At 47.3% G+C, this 25,518-nt stretch overlaps 1 protein-coding gene across 1 annotated transcript in view; it reads right to left on the reverse strand.

Moving 5' to 3' along the window:
• Nucleotides 1-12,827, reverse strand: part of TNK1 (tyrosine kinase non receptor 1) — a 49,256-nt gene extending 36,429 nt beyond the window's left edge. Inside the window, exon 1 of the mRNA XM_078670923.1 lies at nucleotides 12,615-12,827. The gene's annotated coding sequence lies outside the window, so the exon portion shown is untranslated. The remainder of the gene's footprint in view (nucleotides 1-12,614) is intronic.
• Nucleotides 12,828-25,518: the final 12,691 nt, after the last annotated feature.

Consider the following 25,518-nt stretch of genomic DNA (forward strand, 5'->3'; position numbering starts at 1 on the left):
GAGCAAGAGATAGAGGAGGAAGAGGTCCAGAGCGCACCTATGAGAGGGGCGACGCCATACCAAGGAAAGGTGCTCAAAGGGGGGGGGGCTCCTCCCCGAGCCCAGTTCCCGCAACCTCCTCGAGTAGGGAGTATGGGTAAGACCTATAGACAAATGCCCCTGTTTGTGGAAGGTGAAGAATGCTATTATGTGGACCCATTAACCGGACAGAGAGTGGAAAGAGAAGACTGCACCCTTGGGGCAGCCTTAGAGGTAGATCAGAGGGGACCCTATGTGGAAGCAGAAGTAGCAGGGTGCCCTACGACATTTCTGGTGGACACAGGAGCCACTAGATCCACGATCAGATCAGCTGCAGTTCCAGACCTGCCCATGTCTGGAGAGACCATACAGGTGGTAGGGGTCGCAAACAGGAGAATAACCAGCCAATTGACAGAACCGGTACAGGTGAAAATAGGGAAGTACAGCGATGAGCACCAATTTGTGGTTTGCGATTCAAGCCCTGTGTGTCTGCTAGGAAGAGACCTGTTGTGCAAATTGAATTGTACTATATATTGTACACCCCAGGGAGTGGAGGTATTGACTAATGATGATGATGCAGATTTCAAAGTTGCAAACTCAAGAATATGTGTGGAGCTGTACCCTACTTTGACAGTAGACGAGCTTCCCTGGGATTTGAGAGAGACAGTGGCATCAGAGGTATGGGATTTCACTGGGGAAGAGATTGGATTAGTCAAAGGGGTGGACCCAGTGAAAATTGTAGTGAAACCGCATGCTGAGTTCCCAAGAACACCCCAGTATAAATTGACTCCAGAAACGATTGCAGGCATAAAACCCGTGATCGAGTCCATGATTAAACAGGGAATACTGAAAGAAATCGTGGGTAGTCCATGTAACTCCCCGATTATGGGTCTGCAGAAACCAAATGGGAAATTTCGGATAGTGCAGGACCTTCGAAAGATTAATAACATAGTCGTTTCATGTTGTCCAGTGGTACCGAATCCATCAGTGATACTGTTTCAGATTCCATTCCAAGCAGAGTGGTTCACTGTGATAGATCTTTGTCAGGCTTTCTTTTCGATCCCTTTGGACGAAGATAGCCATTTTCTTTTCGCATTTAAGCTGGAAAATCGCGTCCTAACATGGTGTCGTATCCCTCAGGGGTATACAGAGAGTCCATCGATCTTTAACCAGCTTCTGAAGAAAAATCTTGAAAGTCTAGTGCTGCCCCAGAAGTCAGTTCTGGTCCAGTACATAGACGACCTCCTTGTGGCGTCAGAAACAGAAGAAGCTTGCAGGGAAGATTCCATTGCTTTGTTAAATCACCTAGCTGCCAATGGGCACAAGGTGTCCCCGGGAAAATTGCAGTACTGCCTGACAGAAGTACAGTACTTAGGACACAGAATTGAGAAAGGCAAACGAAAGGTGTCACCAGACAGGATAGAGGCGATCATGAAAATGAACGCGCCTCAGACACAGAGAGAGGTCAGGATGTTCCTAGGGATGGTGGGTTATTGCCGACAGTGGATCGTGAACTTTTCACTGAAAGCAAAGCCCTTGCAAAAACTGACGCACAAAGAGGTGAGTGATCCGGTACCATGGGACAAAGACTGTTTGATGGCGTTCCTACAGTTGCGAGAGGACCTGTGTCGTGCTCCGGCATTGGGAATGCCTGATTACAATAAACAATTCTTTCTTTACTGTTGTGAGAGAGAAGGTTGTGCGTTGTCTGTGTTGGTCCAAATCCATGGGAATGCCCGTAGACCAGTTGCTTATTTTTCAGCTACTTTAGACCCAGTAGCCGCAGCGTTGCCCGGATGTCTCAAATCCGTTGCTGCAACGGGTGTCAGCATTGAGAGATGTGAAAATATCGTTATGGGGCACCCGTTAGAGGTGTGCGTGCCACATTCTGTTGAACTGTTGATGACCAGGACCAAAACACAGCATCTGACCAATAGCAGGCTCACGCGCTATGAGCAAGTTATTCTTGCTGCAGAGAACGTGACCCTCAAGAGATGCTCTGTTTTGAACCCTGCTACCTTAATGCCACTTCCAAATGATATTGATGATGATGATGAATATACAGACCATGACTGTCTCGATGTGACTGAACTATGCACCAAACCCAGACCCGACATCGTGGATGAGCCACTGACGGACCCAGATGAAGTTTTCTTTGTCGATGGCTCATGTGTAAGAGACGAAGTTGGGCAGTTGAGAGCAGCTTATGCTGTTTGTACAATTGAAGGAGTTGTGGAAGCTGGGTGCCTGGAAGGAGTACACTCCGCTCAGGTAGCCGAGATTATTGCCCTAACACGTGCTTGCTTAGCAGGCAATCAAATTCGAGTCACCATCTACACCGACAGCCAATACGGGTTTGGGGTAGTTCATGATTACGGGCAGTTATGGTCTCAAAGAGGGTTCATGACTTCTTCAGGCTCTCCCATTCGCAATGGAGAGTTTGTGCGCTTGTTGTTAGAAGCATTGCAATGTCCAGCAAGTATCGCAGTTGTAAAGTGCATCGCACATACCAAAAATGAGGACTTTGTTTCGAAAGGCAATAGATATGCTGATGAAGTTGCGCGGTATTGCGCAGAACAAGGTTACTCTTTCACAGAGGTGGATGTGGGTGGAATAAATGTAAGAACTGAATTAGCCATGATACTGGAAACTGTTGATACTTGGGATGAATTGTCAACCATGCAAGAAAATGCTCCTGATTCTGAGAAAGAAACATGGGAAAAGGCAGGATGTGTAATGGGTGAGACTCATTTTTGGGTCTCAGCAGACGGCAGAGCAGTGTTGCCCAATGAGATGGTGAGTCCAATGGCTAGACTCATACATGGTCCCGTACACTTAGGGAGAGATGCTATGCTGAGAGTGTTTAGACAGACTTGGTACAATCCTAAGTTTAGAATAGCAGCAGAAGCAGTGTGCCAGCGTTGTGTGACCTGCCAGCAGCTGAATGTAGGGAAAAGAACACCAGTTGCACTAAGTCACATAGGAAGGTCTGGAGGTCCATTCAACAGAATGCAGATAGATTTCATTGAAATGCCAAGATGCAACCGCCTCCGCTATGTCTTGGTGGTTGTTTGTGTGTTCTCCAGGTGGGTTGAGGCATACCCTACACGTAGGTGCGACACCCTCACAGTGGCTAAGTTACTGCTTAGAGAACTTATCCCTCGGTTCGGGGTGCCGGCCTTTTTGGAATCAGATAGGGGAACACATTTTAACAGCGAGCTTGTGAAGATGATTTGTGTTGCACTGAATATCGACCAAAAACTCCATTGCAGTTACCGACCAGAAGCCTCAGGAATTGTGGAACAAATTAATGGCACGATCAAGTCCAGAATAGCGAAGGTTTGCTCCTCAACGACCCTGAGTTGGCCTGACGCCCTGCCATTGGTACTCATGAGCCTTCGTAGTACCCCAGACAGAAGAACAGGGTTGTCACCACATGAGGTGTTAATGGGGAGAGCAATGAGACTGCCATCTATTCCAGCTACTGCACTGTTAAATATCACAGATGATATGATCCTGGACTATTGTAAGGGGCTGTCTGACGCCATGCGTTCTGTGTCCCTTCAGGTGCAGGCTGCAGAGGTTCCAGCGTGCCAGGGCCCTTGCCATGACCTGTATCCTGGGGACTGGGTCCTGGTGAAGAAACATGTGAGAAGAAGCTGCTTGGATATTCGTTGGCGTGGGCCCTACCAGGTTATCCTGATCACAAGTACAGCTGTAAAGGTGGGAGGCCTGCCCAACTGGATACACGCGTCGCATACGAAAAGGGTTCCAGCACCTCTGGAAACAGCTCCTCTCTCGGATGGACGTCCAGCTGAGGACCAAGAAGCCATAGAGGGGGCTAGCCAAGCTGTAGAGGTGCCAGTGGAAGCAGGGAACGAGTCTGACCAAGCTGAGGACGGTCAGTACAACAGCGAAACAGAAGACGCTACAGAAGGAGAAGACAGCTGGGAGTACGAGTCTGACCCTGACAGGTCTGAAAGAGAGCGAGAACAGACCAGAAGGAGAAGGAGTAGAAGGGCACGTGGAGAAGCAAATTGGCCGCAAAGAAGAAGTTCTAGCCTGAGGTCAACTCCAGAAGCAACCCTTCCTCCGATATCAGAAGACTCAGACCCAGAAGAAGGTGCTCAGGGCGCTGAAGCACCAGACCGAAGAAGGTCAAGAAGAGTGCGTGTGCCTAACAGAAGATACTCCACACCTGAGTGGACATATCTGGCGACAAATGTCTGTGAAACCGGAGACAGGGAGGATCCGAGCGGTGGTGGTGTCCAGTTCTGAGCCCATTATCACCGTGGAAATACAACTGTTGGTACCCGGTGTCGAACAAGAAGGGTCACTAACATTCGTGCTCCCCAGACCTCCCCGCCTCAGCAAGTTAAAACACATGTTTCTTACAGAATTGAAATTCCCCGACTTTGGTACCACGATAACAGCACATGAAGAGCATACTCTTCGCATGGAAATATTGAACTATGCTATTGAAGCTGCAACCACAAATCTAATAGTCGATTGTTAAAGGACTTTGTAAATAAAGCAAGTAGAAGAAAAGAAGATTACCTAGCGCCCAGGAAGCAGAGAATTTTAGGGAACCCCTTGAGTGGATGGAGAAGGGCTAGGGTTGTCTTTTTGAACTGTGAAAGGACTTTTTTGCGAAAAAGGCTGTCAGCCTCCAGCTGTGTGGATTCTAAAGACAAAAAAGGGATTGAAAGAGACTGTAAAGGAACGAGAGGAAAAGAACTTTTTTTTGCAAAGAGAAAGGGAAAGCTAGATTGTCTGACGAAATGGAGGCCGGCACCCCGAACCGCAGAGCTAAATGTATAATAGGTACACTAATAGTAGGAGTGATAATATTAATAGCTTTAGTGGTAACAATTTCTTATGTAAAGGGACATGAGGAAGAGGTAAAGGTAACTGATGCGAATTCTGTAGTAACACTTACACCCACTGTTGCAGGTGAGAAAAGGGAAAACACTCAAGAGAAAGCGTTATTGGCTGCAGAAGCCCGCAGGTTACATGTAGACGAGTCCCAAGGAGACTTTAGGTCAAATGCTTATGCTAAACTTTTGTATGAATACGTGGATGCCATGGAGGTTAAGGATTGCTACGTCTGCATGCAGTTGCCTGCGTCTGTAGATGAGGGAATTCGATATCATCACCTCCCTCTGACATATGGCATTACATGTAGCTTATTGCTTAGTATATTTTATGAGAGAGATAGTTTTGAATACTATTTCTCCAATTATGATTCTGTGTTGCCAGAAGTCCCGAATTATAAGCAGATGAATAAATGGGATTACTGGAAGAGTGAAGACAGATTGGCCAAGTTCTTCATTCCTTGGATTACCTTAGATACTTCACATGCCCGTAGAAATAATCTGACATGCAAGGTGTCAGAAGTCGAGAAAAAGTTCATAGGGCAGGTGGATGATCGTTACAGGAGACAAAAGATTTTGAAAAAATCAGGACAAGGGAAATTAGATTGGACCGAGGAAGAGAAGTCACACAAGAGAAAGGGTAGTAGTGGTCCAATAGCTTTAGATAAAGCTCAGAGAGGAAAGTTATGTCTTCACCGAGCCAAAACGTATTATGAAAATGTATACGTGGGTGAAGTTGACTGTGAACATGCTTTTAATTTAGAGTACTACACTAAGGATTTCCTGAAGGGAATGCAAGTGATTCCAAATGTGTATTTTGTATGTGGAAGAAATGCTTACGTGAGACTACCTGACAACTGGTATGGATCATGTTACTTGGCAATTGTCTTCCCCAAAATATATCATGCACAAGACTTATTGATCATTGAGGGCCAGACATCATCGAGGGGAAGGAGAGATTTAGGCGATGCAGAAATGGTTGGAGATGTCTTTGGAGCTATGTTCCCTCTTTTGGGAATAATCCTTAATGATGTTAAAATTAGACGACTGGCAACAGTTGTCGACAGGTTGTCTGCCAGCACTGCTCAGTCCTTAATGCTGGTAGAAGGAGAGATGCAATCGATAAGGGCTATGGTTCTTCAAAATCGGCTTGCATTAGATGTCTTATTAGCAAAAGAGGGCGGAGTCTGTAAGGCTTTGAAGGTTCAGGAATGTTGCACTTACATTCCAGACCTTTCAAAACCCCTTGAGAAAGTTATTAAGAACATAACTAATATACACAAAGAGATCGAAGACTTGAGTAGAGAAAATGTCTGGGAAAAGGTGGGCCATGGAATGAGTACAGTTGGAGGGTGGTTTTCCACCTTAGGCAAAAGCTTTATTTGGTATATCCTAAAGCCTATCATCATAATATTGATCTGTGGGATAATATTGTGGGGATTGGTGAGGGTATTCAAATGGTACAGAGCAAGAAGGTCAGAAAGGGCCCAAAGAGAACAGTTGCAGAGATTGGCTGCCATACAAGATAATCAGTACAGGAGCCTGAGAGCTCTGGAAGCGCAGAGAATGCCAGCAATAACTGCAGTTTAAATGTTAGTGATGACCCCGAGAGGTCATCAAAGGGGGGAACTGAGAGAGCGCAAACTGATATAAATGTATGAGTACATCACACTTACCTATAGTAAGCACAAGTCATGATGAGAAATGCCATGAGTGCTAATAGTATCTGAAATTATATTCTAAATGTATAGCTAATATAGAGATTTAAGTAGAAGTGGAACTAATACAGAAATGTGTGACATTATATGATTTTATTAGACGTGATTATTTTGAATCTATGTCGTGTAGCTGTTAACATATAAGATGGTCTGTGGTAAAACGCAGAACGTGGTAGGCCTCAGGGCCAGAGCTGGAGCTAAAAGGGAAGGTGTTTCTTTTCACGACACAGATTGTTTAACGTTTTTGGTCATTGCATTAATGGGCCGTGATTTAGAATAATGTTTTCTAAATAATAGAATAAGAGTTTAACATGCTTTAATTAAATGAAGAATTTGAATGCTATAATCATAATGTGAAATATTGTAGGCCTGAAATGTTTTAGCAGTGATTTACACGTACATGTCTGGGCTGAGAAATGTTGCAAGCCTTTTTAGAAGTCTATGAGAGTTGGGTTCTTGGCGGCAGATATCTGTCTGCAACAGGAAAGGGGGGATCCAATTATAAGTGAATGAATAGAGGTCTGTTCAGTAGACGGCCCAGACATGGAGGAGGGTTCTGGAATGTTTAAGGGGTATCAGCGGGCCGGAGAAGAGACTGAGAAGCAAGGTCAACTCTAACGTCTGAGGCCCAATACAAAGCATCATGGAAAAAGCCTGAAGTTGCACCACGTGAGAGGCGTTTCGCAAGGGGCGTCTCAAATGTTGTTGACTGTTTTGTATTAGGGACAGCACCCCTGGGTGGAGTTAGAGCAGAGACCTGAGGACCCTTTAGAGAGCGGATGGGTAGGCAGTGAGGGGTCATGACTGGAGAACTTTAGGTTTTCACCAAGAGACTTAGAGTGGGTGACTTCCCTTGGGGGTCATTCATTGCTGACACCTTTGTTAGGTTGGGATTTGGTTAAGTAGGGATACCATCTAGAACAGGGTAGGGACGCCTAACCTGTGTTTGTTTTCCTCCAACCTAAATGAAGGAGAGATATGCGTCTATGCTGATAGCTTTGCTATTTTTAGAACTTGTGTTAGTGATTTCTGTTGCTCGTCTGAGGGCTTTTCGAGAGCACATGTATGTAATTGGACCTGTGTATCTCGTGAATCTCATTCTGAGATGCTTGTATTTGCAGCTCATTATATCTTTACAATAAACTTTTGAAACCTAGAAGTTGTCCGTGATCTTTAAGAGTAGAGTCCTTTATTGGGTGAACTAACTTGCAGATAGGTGTACTGTTTCCTTCCAAGACAGGCAATAAAGGTTCAGTCGACCAGATCGAGGTTTGGATCAATAGATATAAGGTATCGATCAAAATCTCGCCCTTTCACTTTTAGTTTGTACGTCTGTTTAAGGTTTTTATTAACCGAACAATAAACTGCTATACCACACTATACAGAGACAGGCTGCGCTATCTCTTGTACAGCGCGCATCTACAGAGACAGGCTGCATTGTGCCTCTGCACAATGACTGTGTACTTCACAATAAGTATGACGCACCTATGCAGTGCCGGTTATACCCTGTTCCCACAGTGACAGGCTCTGCTGTCTCTAATGTACGATGTACCTGAAGTGCAGAAACGGCGCTGCGCCTAGCATAGGCAGGGATCCTGGAATTATGCGGCAAAGGATAACCAATTTATGTGGCAGGGTTGCCTAAATTATGCGCAAGCAATGGTTATTATGCGGCGTAACTCAGCATTACTTTATCATAGTGTTATTTTTACCCTTCCTAAGGCTGTCTGGGTAAAGGTTCCCCTCACTAGTACCAGTTTACCTCCCAACTACAGCAATTAGCCCCAGAAAGGAGACCAGCCAATCCTTGCAAAGGACCCCCCGCGGCGCGGCTACGCGTCACCGCGCGTTTAGTAACTTTTGATCCGTTTGAGCTACACTTTGTTTGAAGTTAAAATCTTCAGATTATGCAGCAGGTGATGGACAATCCGGCAAATGAATAATCATGTGAAAAATACCGTGCACACGTGCACAATTCCAGTGGCACCGAGTACTGCTCGACCCTGCAGCGAGAGAGCCGGATAGTGCTAGTGAGCCTTTCTGCAACAGTGCCAGGCTGTGCCCTGTACACCCAGTGACGCCCCCCCCCCAACCAATCGAAGACATCAGCAGCTTCAGGAAGACGCCAGATGCAGTGGAGGCCAGAGGATGGGGGTGCCTGTAGTGTAGTCAGAGGGACCCTGGTGTGTTTTCGGGGCGGGGCCCCCCTTTGTCTGCTGCGGCCGGTGATGGGTTTTTCACACTCGCTCACAATGGGTTTTATTGGCCCCGGCTCCCGTTCGTTCACACGTCCCCCGTGGGTTAATTATCACCCTGAGATGAGCGCCACAGGGGGTCCGAGCCGCCCCCTCGGGGCAAGAGCCAGGCTGCACCTGCAGAGAGCGCCCCCCCCCCCCCCCACACACACACAGCCCTGCCAGCCGCCCCACTTGCTATCCGGCCTCGGAACACAACCCGGGGTACATCACGCCTCCCCACCCATCTGGCGTCTGGCAACACAACGGGGGGGGGGGGGGGGGGGGGGGGTGTATGGCAGAGCACGTCACAGGCACCCCTGTGCGCCATGTGAAATCAACCCACCGCCCCGTTCACACTTAACTAACCAAACAAGCCACGAGGCACTATAGACCGGAGCACTTTACAGGGCTTTCGTAATAGTTTTCACATAAGCAATACAGAATTATGGTAACCAGGTACAATTTCAGGCGCACAGCGTAAGTATAGGCAAAGTAATCACACAATTGAATAAGGGTGCTACCAAGTGAGAAGGATAGGTTACCAAACTATCCTACATGTCCCAAAGAAGACTCCAGGAACTATAGAAACTATAAAGTTCTCACTGAGCACTCAACAGTCAAGGTGTAAAACATGAGTTATGACACATATATGTCAGCAAGTCCAAGTATAAAGATTCTGGTCATAAAGTAGTCCTAATCAAGTTGAAATCCACTCGATAGATATCCTGAGGTAAAGAGATACTGGGGCTCAATATTCAATCCAAGTCATAATTCCATGTCAGATTTTATTGGTAATTCTCCATATCAAATAATGTTCTCAGCAGCCAACACGTGTTTCGTCAAGCATTGAAATAATGCACCTTTGACTTCATCAGGGCTTTCAATATAATGCAGGTACCATAATAATATGGTTACAACGGAAAAGGAAAACCAGCTAGGTCTAGTATCCAAGAGCAAAGATAAACGTCCTTATCATAATATCCCAAGTAACAATCCTCTGTGTTCTGTCCAAATAATCCAATATAAATTAACCAAAAAGTAAGGTTTGGAATCTCCTGTTCGGAGTTCTTCTCGAAGTAGTTATCAGTCAGCAATCCCACTCAAGCTCACATTATCGAGTGGATTTCAACTTGATTAGGACTACTTTATGACCCGATTTTTTATACTTGGACTTGCTGACATATATGTGTCATAACTCATGTTTTACACCTTGACTGTTGAGTGCTCAGTGAGAACTTTATAGTTTTCACATAAGCCCCCCATACAGTGTACCACCAAGCACTTTACAAGCCCCCCCACACACACACAGTGTACCACCAAGCACTTTACAAGCTATTCAAACACACTGCACGTCAAAGCACTTTACACGCCACTCACACAGACTGCACCCTAAAGCACTTTACAAGCCCCTCGCACACTGTGCCCAGAGCACTTTACAAGACACTCACACACACAGCACCCTAGAACACTGTAAAAGCCCCCCTTGCAGTGTACAACCAAGCACTTTACGTGCCTCCATGCAGGGTACCGCCAAGCTCTTTACAAGACACACACACACACTGTGTGCACAGCACTTTACAAGCCCCCTCCCCCGTGCAGGGTACCACCAAGCACTTTACAAGAAACTCACACACAGCCCAGAGCACTTTCACGCCTCTCGCCTACTGTGCACCCAGAGCACGCGCCATGTTCCTGATATCTTGACCTCACTGCAGGGCACAAGCCGGTCACGCACACAGCACCGCTCATCATAGCAAGGGCCTCGTGCGCTCTCGCGATCACTGCATTCCAAGGCGCTGTAAGAGCGCCTAACATACCCTCTGTCCAAAAGCGCCTTGCAAAAAGATCACATTACAAACCCTTGTATACACCGTACCACTGTACAAGCCCTTTGTATACACTGTACCCCAGAGCACTGTACTTGCCACTTGTATACACAGTACCCCAGAGCACTGTACAAGCCCCTTGTATACACTGTACCCCAGAGCACTGTACAAACCCCTTGCATACACAGTACCCAAGAGCACCGTACAAGCCCCTTGTATACACTGTACCCCAGAGCACTGTACAAGCCCCTTGTGTACACAGTACCCCAGAGCACTGTACAAGCCCCTTGTATACACTGTACCCCAGATCACCTTACAAGCCCCTTGTATACACTGTACCCCAGAGCACTGTACAAGCCCCTTGTATACACAGTACCCCGGAGCACTGAACAAGCCCCTTGTATACACTGTACCCCAGAGCACTGTACAACCCCTTGTATACACCGTACCACAGAGCACTGAACAAGCCCCTTGTATACACTGTACCCCAGAGCACTGTACTTGCCACTTGTATACACAGTACCCCAGAGCACTGTACAAGCCCCTTGTATACACTGTACCCCAGAGCACTGTACTTGCCCCTTGTATACACCGTACCCCAGAGCACTGTACAAGCCCCTTGTATACACTGTACCCCAGAGCACTGTACAAACCCCTTGTATACACTGTCCCCCAGAGCACTGTACAAGCCCCTTGTATACACCGTACCCCAGAGCACTGTACAAGCCCCTTGTATACACTGTACCCCAGAGCACTGTACAAACCCCTTGTATACACTGTTCCCCAGAGCACTGTACAAGCCCCTTGTATACACTGTACCCCAGAGCACTGTTCACGCCCCTTGTATACCTAGTACCCCAGAGCACTGTACAAGCCCCTTGTATACACAGTACCCCAGAGCACTGTATAAGCCCCTTGTATACACGGTACCCCAGAGCACTGTATAAGCCCCTTGTATACACGGTACCCCAGAGCACTGTACAAGCCCCTTGTATACACAGTACCCCAGAGCACTGTACAAACCCCTTGCATACACAGTACCCCAGAGCACCGTACAAGCCCCTTGTATACACAGTACCCCAGATCACCTTACAAGCCCCTTGTATACACAGTACCCCAGAGCACTGTACAAGCCCCTTGTATACACAGTACCCCAGATCACCTTACAAGCCCCTTGTATACACTGTACCCCAGAGCACTGTACAAGCCCCTTGTATACACCGTACCCCAGAGCACTGTACAAGCCCCTTGTATACACAGTACCCCAGAGCACTGTACAAGCCCTTGTATACACCGTACCCCAGAGCAGGGACTCGTCCCTGAACACCCAGTACTCGGGAACACTGTACAACACTCTTATGGACAGTTCCCCGGTACACGTCACAAGGCCCTCCCCGCATATTACACCCCAGATCACTTTACTTGCACCTTCAATATTCAGTACACTTGAAAACATTACATGCGTCTCATACATACGATATTCCAAAGCACTTCGTTTGTTTTATGAAGCCACTCCATACTTCACGTCACCCGTAGCGCTTGGAAGAGCTCTCGCGATCACTGCATTCCAAGGCGCTCTAGCGCCTAACACACCCTGTGTCCAAAAGCGCTTTACAAAAATCCTCGCCGTGCTGCTGGCTCCAGTGAGTGGGTGGCCGCCCCGTGCCCGGCGGCTTCATCTCCCACTGAAAGCCGCTTCCCTGGCACCAGGCCCGGGTGCAGCCTTCAGGGCCCACGCTCCTGGCACCAGGAGGCGCCTGGCACAAGGGATCTCCCCTCCGAGGTGTGCAGTAATCCACAAGTAGATTGCCCGGCGGGTTAACGTGCCTGCTGCGGAGATGTGTGCGTACCCAGCAGTGTCCAGTGCCAGGCCAGCCATGAAGAACCGAAGCCCACAGGCGCCAAAGGTACCCCAAGATCCAACCCCCCCGCTGCACTCACCTGGAGAGAGCCACCACGGAGCCAGGGTTCAGTCAGGTGCGTTCACAGTCCAGGGAAGGCGCTGGTACAGATCCACAGAGGGTTATGCGCCCCCGGCTCCCGGGGGGTCCCCTTTATACCCTCCTGCTCTGGAGGCCGGAGCCAGTGCGGGCACTTCCTGGGCGCTCTGCTGTTGCTGTGTATGTGGGCACCTCCCTGTGAGTCAGCAGAGGCGGGTCCCAGAGGTGAGGAGGTGGGCGTGGCCAGGCCCAGGTCCCTCCCCCGAGTCCTGGCACACCTGTGGAGTCATTGTGTGCGCCTGGCTTCTGCTGCAACAACATATGATCCCGGGCTAGAGGAATGCGGGCTCCAGGGCTGTGCGCCACCCAGCGGGCCACTAAAGCCTAGCACGTCATGGCGGAGTCGTTCCATCAGCTCTGTTTTCAGCTCAGATGCATTGTGGGACTTGTAGTCCTATATTGATATAGGAACCTGCCTTTATGTTCAATAGATTGTGTTTTTGGCTTTTTTCAGCCATTAACATCGCCTATCACGCTGTTGCAGCCGGGACGCCACATTCAAACCATTTGCCCAATGTTCCAAACTTTGCCCACATTTCCGTTCCAAGGGATAAAACAAACACATGATGGAGGGAATGCTGAACAATGCAAACATTCACCCCCAGCCATACGGAAATCAGTCTCGACCCTACTCCGAACTGCCAGGCCAGGTCCTTGGACTGGAAACAGATTTGGGGGTATCACCCCTCATCAGCCAGTGGCATGGAGAGCACAGGACGCACGTCTGGGCACACCCGTCCCACTCGGGGTGACACATTTGGAAAGGGCATGCCCAGACGTGGGTCTTGTGCTCACTGCACCACTGGATTCAGGCTAGCCTGGCTGATGAGGGGTGATGCTCTGAAACCAGATTTAGGCCCTGGTTTCTGTACTGGGGTAAAGGTGAATGTTTGACATTGGTCAGCATTCTATCCATCAATTGTTCTCTTTGCAATGTTCAGTTCCACTCCCGCCCCCCCCACCCTCCCCAGCTCACAGTCACTCTGTGACTGCGTCCGTTACACCTGCAACAGGTATACGGAGGGCAGGGGCTTAGCAGGGATGACGCGGACCCTAGTGCAGGTAAGGAAACAGCCCCAAAGTACATGTTGGCCAGGGCTTTAAGTGGGATGAAAAAACTGGGGGTCTCTCAAAGGAGCGTGGCCGATGTACTTAAGGACGTGGCTTAAATGCACATAAGCTAAAAGTCTATGCTTAGCATAGTGTGCCACCCCACTGGCATTTTGCTGCTTCTGTCATTGCATCCAGATATATAATATATAAAGTAACACTGAAATGCTCACTCTCTAAAGTGTCCCCTGGCAACAATTTCTGCAACTTTTTTAAATGCCCAAAATAAAAGCTCTGCGTCTTTTAAATGCCCAAAATAAAAGCTCTGCGCCTTTTAAATGCCCAAAATAAAAGCTCTGCATCTTTTAAATGCCCAAAATAAAAGCTCTGCATCTTTTAAATGCCCAAAATAAAAGCTCTGCATCTTTTAAATGCCCAAAATAAAAGCTCTGCACCTTTTAAATGCCCAAAATAAAAGCTCTGCACCTTTTAAATGCCCAAAATAAAAGCTCTGCATCTTTTAAATGCCCAAAATAAAAGCTCTGCACCTTTTAAATGCCCAAAATAAAAGCTCTGCACCTTTTAAATGCCCAAAATAAAAGCTCTGCATCTTTTAAATGTCTAAAATAAATTAATAGCACGCCATAGTGCATCAGGAGATTCCCCCTGAACACAGCTTGGAGCTGCGTCATGAAAAGTTGCCTTGTGATGTAATATTATTATCTACCTCTACGCTTCTTTCTGAAATCATCATGAACACGATGTAAAACGGACATTATCATTTCCATGCATTCTCTTTTGTGTCAATTCTATTCTTCTGTATTGATGGTCATAAATATTCACATATACTCCTCAGTCATTATTTTATTAAATGGTGTCGCGCACGCGCACAGAGCCTTGCTACCTTACCTTCGAAAATCACGTACAATCTGGAAATTCTGAATTTACGAGAGCAAAAACGATTTCGTCGGGCATTTTCTTTCTAGATGAAGTAACCACATCAATTTTTATGTAATTGAAATGTGTATAGTAGTTATGCAAACGTGCTCTATGTTTATATTTATTTCCCAGTCATTTCACTATTTACACAAATGATTTCCCGGTTGTTGCAACTGAAACAAACCTTTCGTCACTCCATCCGCACGTGTTTTGGAGCGCTGCCTGTTCTCTGTTTTCATGTTGATACTGGGAGGCCGTGGGCGGGACTTCAGACGGGCGCCGTCAGCTCGTTACAATAAGAACCCTGAGGGTGAGGGGAAACATGGCGACCCCGATAGGAACCCGTCTCAGCACCCGCTTTTTAGAACTGCTGGTGCTGAGCACCGGCAGGACCCGGCCCACTTAAAGCCCTGAAGTTGGTAGCACAGTACAAACAAAAATCAGGGATTCATGGCAGAGCTGGGAACCCAAAGGAAGAAGCCCTGGCGATTTTTGTTGGACCAGCTACCGTACAGTGAATATCGAGCGAGCCAGCGGTTTGGGGGGATTCTCCCATCAAGAACATTTTGGAAACAATGGCAACAATGGTGCGTTCTACAATACATTTGTCATTATATATTCAATTGTATTAGCTTTTAAAGCATAGTAAATGATGTCCTTACAGTGCACCAGGATACGACAATCTTTAATGGGGCTCTTCAATGATTCCCCTCACTATCACCCACCAACAGTGCCTCTCATCTCTCCATTGCCCCTCTCTCACATGTATTTTATTTGTTTTATAGCGCCTCTCATACCAGTGTAGGGTTTCAAGGCACTTTACATCACACACACATACAGAGACAATGAATCATATGAGTCTTAATCAGGGTATACAAAGTTACATGTCACAAAGGGGACTACAAGGTGTAGGGTTTACGTGTCATCCATACTGGGAGGCATTTTTTAAGAGCGCTTGGTCTGGAGAAACACAATTTGAGGATAAAAAAATGTAACAGTAGTTTGGGTTGGCTTTGCTAATAAGAATTTATTTCTACACAAACTTTCTAGCAACATAAGGAGAATGAAAGAATGGGAAAAAGCATAACTTTTTAAACCTGTACTATGCAATTTGAATACAGCTCTTTAATGACAGTTCATAGCTTGCTGTGCTAGATTATGATTGACGCTCTTTGCAGCAGGCGCATTAACCTCTGTGCTACCGTACATGAGTCAAAACTGCCACTAGACAAAACTCTTATCTCTCTCCAGCAGGTACATTAATCATCAGAGTTATCGTACCACTTTTATTGATGCATGGAAACTGCTGGATTTACAAGGAACGGTGCTGTGTGTACTTTAAAACTGCTGCACTGCTGCAAAACCGACCCTCGGTAACAAAACCGACAGCCACCCTTTCAACCTCCTGGGCAGTGCGGTACTCAACAAATTGTTGGGGGGGCCTGGAAGGGGCGTGGCTGGGGCGTGGCTTCAAGGCAGGCATGTACAATATAAGCATTTTCTTCTTCAATGTAAAGTGCCCTGGTGCCCTTCGGCCAAGTTCAGCTCATCGGTGCAGGGCGTAATTGGTATTTTATTATAGTTTTATATAGCGTGAACGTGGCCCGAGGGCATTAAGTCCCTTTCCATGAGAAGCAGAAGTTTGACGTGAAAGGGCATCTTTTGTTTTTACAGCATGGGGAAGATTTAAGAGATTTGCCCAGAATCACAGGATGTTGAGCAGATGCTGGGATTTCACCTCCCTGTGCCATAAAAATAAAAAAGCATACTTTCATGTAGAACTTGTGCTTCTCATGAAAAGCACTTTGATTGCCCTCCTGCCAAGTTTGCGCTATACATAACTGCAAAAAAGTACCAATTGTGCCCGACACACACGAGCCGAACTTGGCCGAAGAGCATTAGGCCCTCTGACAGTGTATTCCAGCGCCACAACCAAACACTATAACTGACAGCGTGATAGTTCCAATGCTAGACATCAAGTTGCATCTCATTGTTCCTGTTGCGCTGTCAGAGTGTGAGCAGGGCGCCAATATTCTGAGGGGCAGGCAGAGCTGTGTGCATTAGGGCAGTGCCAAGAACAGAACCCCTGTCATCTGGCTACAGCCTTGTTCGTGTCCCTGCTTCTGTCTGATTTGCCAGTTTAAAGTGGTTTTAACCCTGGGCGTAGTTCGCGTAGTAGCGCTACGCATAGTTACGCGAAGTGCACTTCGCAATAGACGAGCTACGCGAACTGCATAGTGCAAGTGCACTGTGCAAAAGGCTGTTCGCACTGATTGCACAATGCCGGATGCTTGTCCGCACTGTGCAATTAGTGCAAACCGCATCTTGCACAGTGCAAGTGGTCGTTTTCTGCCGCTCGATCTACGCGAGTGGTCGCGACCACTCGCAATAAGAAACCTGACCTCCCCGCGTTGAGAATCTCGCCGGGAGGTTTATTTTCCACGCTCAACATCAAGTTGCCGATCGCGAACGAGGAAAAAGTCTCTCCAGGATGTCATTTTTCCCACTCGCGGTCGACCAACTTGCCATTGAGGACCGCAAGCAAGCAAAAAATGACCGCTGCACTACGCTACGCGTGTTTGAACTGGGCTACGTGCAATTTGCGTAGTGCGAAGTAGAGCAAACTTCGCGAGCGTAGCGTAGTGCTTCGCCCAGGGTTAGTTTTAATCCCCCAGGGTTAGTTTTAATCCTTCATGATCATAATTTGGGCATCTCATCGCTCCCTCCACCCGCTGACCCCATCTGACGCACGCCCACAAAACCCTCAACCATCATCAGCGTGAGGCAGCTCAGCTAGGGGTGATTTAGGCGAACTGGGGAGGTTCAGGGATGTTTGTTTTCACGGACCAGTCCCTGCTCATCCAGGTACTGACCCGTGAACTCAAAAGGGACCCCCCTGCGGCCTCCTTTAATTCAGCAAGAGCGCCTAATTTCCTTCCGCCCAGGGTGCTATCTTAACAAATGCCACCTCTGAGTGTAAGGCTGCAGGAGCAACCTAGCGCTGGGAGACACTCGCCATTAACTGTCAGAGCGCCTCACAGACGCAGCGCATTCACCAGCACCTGCGCTGCACGCACCCATACCCCAGAGTCTGGGCCCAGCATGCCACTACGAGTACCGGTACTCTCCTGACACAAGGCGAAGTCCAGGTACTCAATGGGAGAACACTGAGAAATGCTGGCACTCCGTACCCGTGAGTACTGGCCCACTTAAAGCACTGCTCCAGAGGAAACGCCCGATGCCCAGTCCGGCCGTGATTCGAGGGACCCCTCAGGCCTTTGGGCTCCGGTGACACTGCACATGTTGCACCACGGTTAGCTACGCCGATGGGCGAGGGGCTGGCGGTGTCCTCCTGAGGATGTAAGTCAAGGGAAAAAGGAGAAAAATGCACCAAAACTTGCATTCCACATCAAGTCCTATGAGAAGTGTCAAATGTCCAGTTATGCTCGAAAACTTGTCTCTAGATTCTGGTTTGTTCTGTGTGCCGGGCCGGCTTTAGAGCTGGTGGCGCCCGGTGCGACAATGTTTTTTGGGCGCCCCCCAATGACCTTCTCCATGGATTCCCTCACCACCACCCTCTTTAAAAGCGCCCCTCAAGTCTCCATAACCACTCTTTTTCTTATATATATTTTTTATAGCACTAGTCATACCATTACAGCGCCGATAAATCACACGTGTGTAGACCAGTGTATAGGAAATGTTACATAAGACAGAGCACTACAAGTTGTAGGAGTCACATGTAGAGAGTATAGTTTAAGAGTGCTTGGTCTGGAGATGCACAGACTCTGAATATAAAATGTAACACCACGTTTGGGGGTTGGCTTTACTAATATGAATTGATTTCTACCCAAGTGAACCTTTTTTGCAACATTAGGATAAAAAAAACTGGGGAGAAAATCATAACACTCTAACCCATAGCTCTTCAAACTGTGGGGCGCGCCCCCCTGGGGGGGCGCCGCATCCATTCAGGGGGGGTGCGCACTTCACCCCACACTGTTGTTTCCAGGCGCTAGATGTGCCTCTCAGCCCAGGCTGCTGCAGCTGCTAGGGGCTCGCTCGGCTGAGAGTGTCAAGAGTCACAGGTCTTTAAAGGCCAGAGGCAAGACGATTTTGGAGGGGGTAGGGGCTAATTCTCAAGGAGATGCAGGGGCTCTAAGAAAGGAAGGAAAACAACAAAGCCTCATTAACGCTTAAATGGTCTTTTAAAGACCTGTGAAGTACTCAGGTGCACAGCTCCAAAGCTGTCTGTGTCTGTGCCCAAGCTGTCTCAGCCCGGGCTGACACACACGACAGGTGGGGGTGGGGGGGGTTGGGGATGGGAGGCATGCTGAAGCCTTTTGTGCCCATTGGCATTATGCACCTGTTAAAAACCATGGGGCTTATTTACAAGCCCCTTGCGCCATTTTGCGTCACTTTTAACATAGAAAAAGTGACGCAAAAGTGGTGCAAGGGGCTTGTAAATCTGCCCCCATGTGCATATTTACATACCTTTGTAAAATGATTAAAGAGGCCGTTTGTTTTCTGGTTCCAAAACCCCCTGTGTCTCCGCTCTGCCTATTCCTTACATTTTACTTTTTACTGCCTTAATGTGAGAATGCATTTCATGAAAAGGAATATAAAGTTGGGTAACCAAAATAAAAATGCCAGCCATGTGCTGTTTAAAGAGTCTGCAAAGGCCTTGTCTTGACACTAAATAGGGTTATAATTAGGGCTCCCGGTTTTATGGTATTTATTTTTTCTACATTTCCATCTGTATTTATCCATATTTATTTTTTGCCAATTTTTTCTGTATTTATGCATTTCTATTTTGTGTTTTCTGTATAAATGAAGCTGCCATGGGTATTTTTCCACATTTATTTGACTGATAAATGTATACTCACCTTTGAATGCCCAAAAGGTTTCAGCAGTATACCGTGCAATGGCGTTATCTGAAAACACTTGCATTGTAGAATTGCATCAATAACTGTAAATCTGCACTGCTTAACTAGGAAATCTGTTGCCTTTTTTCGTCTCCCCTAACTCTCAATCTGTACACCTACTGACCTGACACTCTTGATTGACAGCAGAAAAACACATCCAAGAAGACATATTTTCCATATTTTTCTGTTTTAAAAAATAAATACAGACAGGAAAAAAATAGTTTTCTGTCTGTATTTATCTGTAAAAATCAGTAAAAATGGAAAACTGGGAGCCCTAGTTATAAATAAAATAGTATGTATTCTTTTGTTATGTGAAGTTTAAAATCTTTGTTCCCTTTAATTATAAGTCATAGATCATTCAGACAGCCCTAGAACACAATTAAAAATACTTTCTATGTATTTTTGCTGTTCCGAGTGTGCACAGATCAGTGCTGAAAATAGGCTTTAGGGGACTGCTTACTTTTGTACCTTCTGGGACATCAATATAATGAGCTGGCGACCCTAATCACAAGACGGTACGTTTATTGCAGGATGAGCACAATATTTATTTCCCGCACCCTCGTTCCTTGGACCTTGCCATAAAAGCAATAGTTTAACTTATATCTGAAACCCTATGCCAAGCCTCAGTAACATGCTGAGTAACTTTAACTGTGTCTGCGGATGCACCCTGCATTCAGACAACTCACTCCTCATTGTCGTCCTTCACTTACACACTCACCCTGCACTCACAGTGATCACAATGCACTCACACTGATCACCAGGCACTCACACCATTCACCCGCTCACTCTGCACTCACAGGGATCACACTGCACTTATGCCACTCACCATGAAATTACACCGTTCTCCCTCCACTTACCCTACGGTCACATGAGCACACCGCACACTCTGCACTCACAGTGATCACTCTGCACTCACAATACTCTTGCGCTGTTTACCCTGTACCTCACCCTGCAGTCACACGAGTTCACCCTGTACCTCACCCTGCAGTCACACGAGCACACTACTCATGCGACACTTCACTTACCTGTCCCTCTCATGTGTGCGATCAGTGTTAGGGCCAACCCTGGCTGATAATCTTAGCCCCCCCCCCCCCCCGCCCGAAGTTCTGTCTAGTTGCGCCCCATGTTGCTTCCCACGTCGGAATATGTTTCACTGCAAGGAATTTACAACGGTTACATCCTTCCTGAAGATTCCATTCTCTGGCAGGTAAAAGCGAAGAGCTTTTTGTATTATTTTTTTAAAGCCTCGCTCCTTTCCCCTTCGTCCCAATACTAGTGGGAACATTGGATATTTCAAGGAGGAGTGGATTTGGCATTAATGCCATAGGTTCTGCCTTTGGTTCTGGGGACCCAGGTTCGAGTCATGGGTTCGGCTCAACATCGTGTGATCCTGGGAAAATCACTTAATTTACCAGTGACTTACGAAAAATTAATTTGACCTTGATTAAAGTTGCTGGTTCTTGTTTAACATGTTCCAATCCATAGAGCTGAGTCCACAAGTCAAATATAACAAATATTGTGAAGTGTGCCTTCCATCTGTCCTCGCTTCTTTCGTAGACCAAATGTAAATGTTTTCTTGTGCAGCTATTTCTGAAGCTTTGGAAGGCGATCTCCTTTATAAGCCAACTATGCTAACAACTTGACTCTTGATGCTGCTGGAGAATAAAGATGTATATATCCTCTTGAACCACTTATATCACATGTGTATGATGTCAATGTCCCCTAGGCCTTCTCGGAAAACTGCGGCTGGCCTCCTACTGACATGGCAAAACCTGACCATACTCCACATACTCATAGATTTTTCAACTGTTTCAGAAAGCATGTTTTGTGGAACTTCTTTTTCTGATATCTTGTTTAGGGGCAAGGATGTGGCACAACAGCCAGAGCTGATGACTGTAGAGTTGGGAAACCAGGTTCAATTATTGATGTCTGCTCAACATCCTGTGATTCTGGGCAAATCGCTTAATCTCCCTGTGCTTACAAAAAATGAATGTGTGCTTGTGTAATGTAAAAGATGCTCCTGTAAGCGCTCCAATACCATTAGGTCATGTTCGCCCTATATAAAACTACAAAAAATATATTGTAAAATGTTGTGAGCACTCCCGTTTCCAGGCACTGCTCAAAAGGATGGCAGAAGCAAGAATCCATCCATATATTGTCTCTTTGGAGAAAAACAAGCACTCCCACCCCTGTGTTTTGGGAGTGTTTTTGCTAATCTATCCTAAATTTTGTGTTTAATTTGAAAAAGAAAGCAACAATGTAATTTTTTGTGCACATTTTTTTCTTGGACACTTTGCATTTTAACTTTAGAATAAGCACATGCACTACAAAGACTTCAGTTTACTAATCACTCTTACTTTATTTAATATTATTTGCCCTTTACAACCTGGGCTCTGCAGGAGGGAATGGCCATCAATGATGCTGAGTACCAGCTTCCAGAACTTTTTTGTCAGGTGGTAGTGGCGGTGGGGGGGGGGGGGGCTCGACCTGTAAAAAGGTTTAGATGGGTGGCTCGGCTGACTAAAGTTTGAAGACCTCTGCTCTAACCTATACGTCGCAGTTTGCATGCAGCTCTTAGATGCCAGTTATTAGCTCACTGTTCTATATTAGGATTTAAACTTTTAAACTGCAAGTAACAAAAGGGTTTCGCTGACAGATGCTCCTATATGCATTGTATGCACACTACTATCTGCGTGGCACACGTGCTTTGCATCAGGCATTTTATCCTCCTGTGAAACTTTATCATGAGTCAAAACTTCCACTAGACGAAACTCGCATCTCTCTGCAGCAGTTTCATTAATCACCAGAGTTATCTTACATTTTTATTGTTGCCTGAAAATTGCTGGAGGCAAGGAACGCAGCAGCCGGTGCTTTTATTACCATATTGTACATGAAAAGACGGCGCCCCCCAAAGGCAGAGCCCGGTGCAGTGGCACCGATCGCACGGTCCTAAAGCCGGCCCTGTCTGTGTGCACACTACTGGTCTCGGAAAACTCCAGTGTCCAGTAAGGAACAGCCACGCACAGCCCTGTGACGCACCACACGTCCGTGCGTAACAAGCTGGGCCCGCGCACCTGTCTTTTGTGTGCATTCTGGGACTTGAAGTCTTCTTTTATCCCATTATGTAACCCGCGCTACAAATCGGAGAAAGTAAAGAAAACCCTGACTTGAGGCGAGCCAGGCATGGGCATAGGACACCTCCATGCAGCGCCAGTATAGCGCCTTTACAGATATGTTGTAGGCGCTTTCAGGTTCAGCAGGTAAATCTTCGAAAACCCGACCGCCCTCTAGAAACAAGGGCGGCTCAGAGGAAGCGAAAGTCGACAACCAGCAGATCATTCTTGAAAAGGGTCGATTACACTTCTGCGCCTGATCTTTTTCTTTTACTTTTAAAGTAGCTGGACGGGAGCAGCTCAAAGAAAATCTGCAAATTACGTACATTAAAGTGGATTAAGTTGTGTTTAGGGTGAAAAGGTCGCTTTACACCCCCCTCGGGCTGGAGACAGCCCAGTGAGCTGAGTGTTTGCTGCTGGGACAAAGGCGCAGCAGGTCAAGAGATTAAACATTAGCGAGGCTGATTGTCGCCCTCCTGATGGTTGTTAAATTAGGCATTAATAACACATGTTATCTACAGTGCTTACAATCAGCAGACGTGTGGTATGAAGCGCTATATATTTTTTTTAAACACGTTTTTGTAGTTCTGCTGGGTAAAGTCAGCGCCTGAGGCGCTAGATTAATACCCGAAGAGAAGCAGCAGCGCCGAGGTGGTCAGATGGTCGCCTGGCTCTTCGCCATTATAAGGTGCGCGTGTGCCCTATCCCCGAAGTTTCCTTAAACACATCAGTTTATTCTGCGAGTTGAAGTCCTGCTTTACTTTTAATGGACCCATTGGGTTCACAGTTAACACGCCGGAGGAGAAAGATTGTGGCGGGAAAGGGCCCTTTGGGAAGGGTGTACATAACCCTGGGTAGGATGGTGTCTCAGCCTGTCCACCCCACTCTGCTCGCCCCAGCCCCGCCAGCCTGCGCACGGTGGGGCCCTGGGGTCCATTCCAGGAGCCTGCCACGCGGGTAAGGACCGAGGCAAGGAGGGGGCAGCTGCTGACCCCGCCTGGTCAGCAGGGCCACCAGAAGGCAAAGAGAACAGGAGTCTGACCTGACCCCCGCCCGGGACAAAAAGGGCCCGAACAGCCCTCCCCTCCCGCCAGCTTTTGTTTCCTGGCGGGAGAGGGGTCCAAAGGCCCTCCGTGAATTCAATACCGATTAATCAACAACCCAGGGACCGGGAGAGATGGCTTCTGTCTGCCCCCAGGCCGGGCCGGGCCCCCTCAGCGCTCCAGGGAGGCTCGGGGAACTTCCAGCGTTGGGGCACTGGCCACAGAGGGAGGCCTGTGTGCACCGTGAAGCTCATAAGAACAATATTTACAACAAGGGGTGGTGATGGACAGAGTCTCTGAATTAAGCAGAATACTCTCACCCAGTCAAGAGATCAGGGCTAGATCCAACACCGTTTTTTAGCTCATTGCACCATCCCAGTTTCAGAACCTGGCTGTATGCAAATTAGTCTGTCCCTGGCCCAGTGCATCATGGGAACAGGGCAGACCAGACTACAAAAGCCAATTCTTACACTGGGAAGGAAACAAGCTTCCGGGGACCGGTTTCTGGCATTTCAGCCGTCTTCGGCCCGGCTTGCTTGAATCCTGATGGTGCAATGAGCAAGGGACTCACATCTGAGTATACCCTTCCACGCTTAGGGTGGACAAAAATATTTACAACAAGGGGTGGTGATGGAAGGAGTCTCTGAATTAAGCAGAATACTCTCACCCAGTCAAGAGATCAGGGCTAGATCCAACACCGTTTTTTAGCTCATTGCACCATCCCAGTTTCAGAACCTGGCTGTATGCAAATTAGTCTGTCCCTGGCCCAGTGCATCATGGGAACAGGGCAGACCAGACTACAAAAGCCAATTCTTACACTGGGAAGGAAACAAGCTTCCGGGGACCGGTTTCTGGCATTTCAGCCGTCTTCGGCCCGGCTTGCTTGAATCCTGATGGTGCAATGAGCAAGGGACTCACATCTGAGTATACCCTTCCACGCTTAGGGTGGACAAAAATATTTACAACAAGGGGTGGTGATGGACAGAGTCTCTGAATTAAGCAGAATACTCTCACCCAGTCAAGAGATCAGGGCTAGATCCAACACCGTTTTTTAGCTCATTGCACCATCCCAGTTTCAGAACCTGGCTGTATGCAAATTAGTCTGTCCCTGGCCCAGTGCATCATGGGAACAGGGCAGACCAGACTACAAAAGCCAATTCTTACACTGGGAAGGAAACAAGCTTCCGGGGACCGGTTTCTGGCATTTCAGCCGTCTTCGGCCCGGCTTGCTTGAATCCTGATGGTGCAATGAGCAAGGGACTCACATCTGAGTATACCCTTCCACGCTTAGGGTGGACAAAAATATTTACAACAAGGGGTGGTGATGGACAGAGTCTCTGAATTAAGCAGAATACTCTCACCCAGTCAAGAGATCAGGGCTAGATCCAACACCGTTTTTTAGCTCATTGCACCATCCCAGTTTCAGAACCTGGCTGTATGCAAATTAGTCTGTCCCTGGCCCAGTGCATCATGGGAACAGGGCAGACCAGACTACAAAAGCCAATTCTTACACTGGGAAGGAAACAAGCTTCCGGGGACCGGTTTCTGGCATTTCAGCCGTCTTCGGCCCGGCTTGCTTGAATCCTGATGGTGCAATGAGCAAGGGACTCACATCTGAGTATACCCTTCCACGCTTAGGGTGGACAAAAATATTTACAAGGGGTGGTGATGGACAGAGTCTCTGAATTAAGCAGAATACTCTCACCCAGTCAAGAGATCAGGGCTAGATCCAACACCGTTTTTTAGCTCATTGCACCATCCCAGTTTCAGAACCTGGCTGT

The sequence above is a fragment of the Lissotriton helveticus genome, chromosome 12 (genome assembly GCF_964261635.1).
Source record: "Lissotriton helveticus chromosome 12, aLisHel1.1, whole genome shotgun sequence".
Taxonomy (NCBI): Eukaryota; Metazoa; Chordata; class Amphibia; order Caudata; family Salamandridae; genus Lissotriton; species Lissotriton helveticus.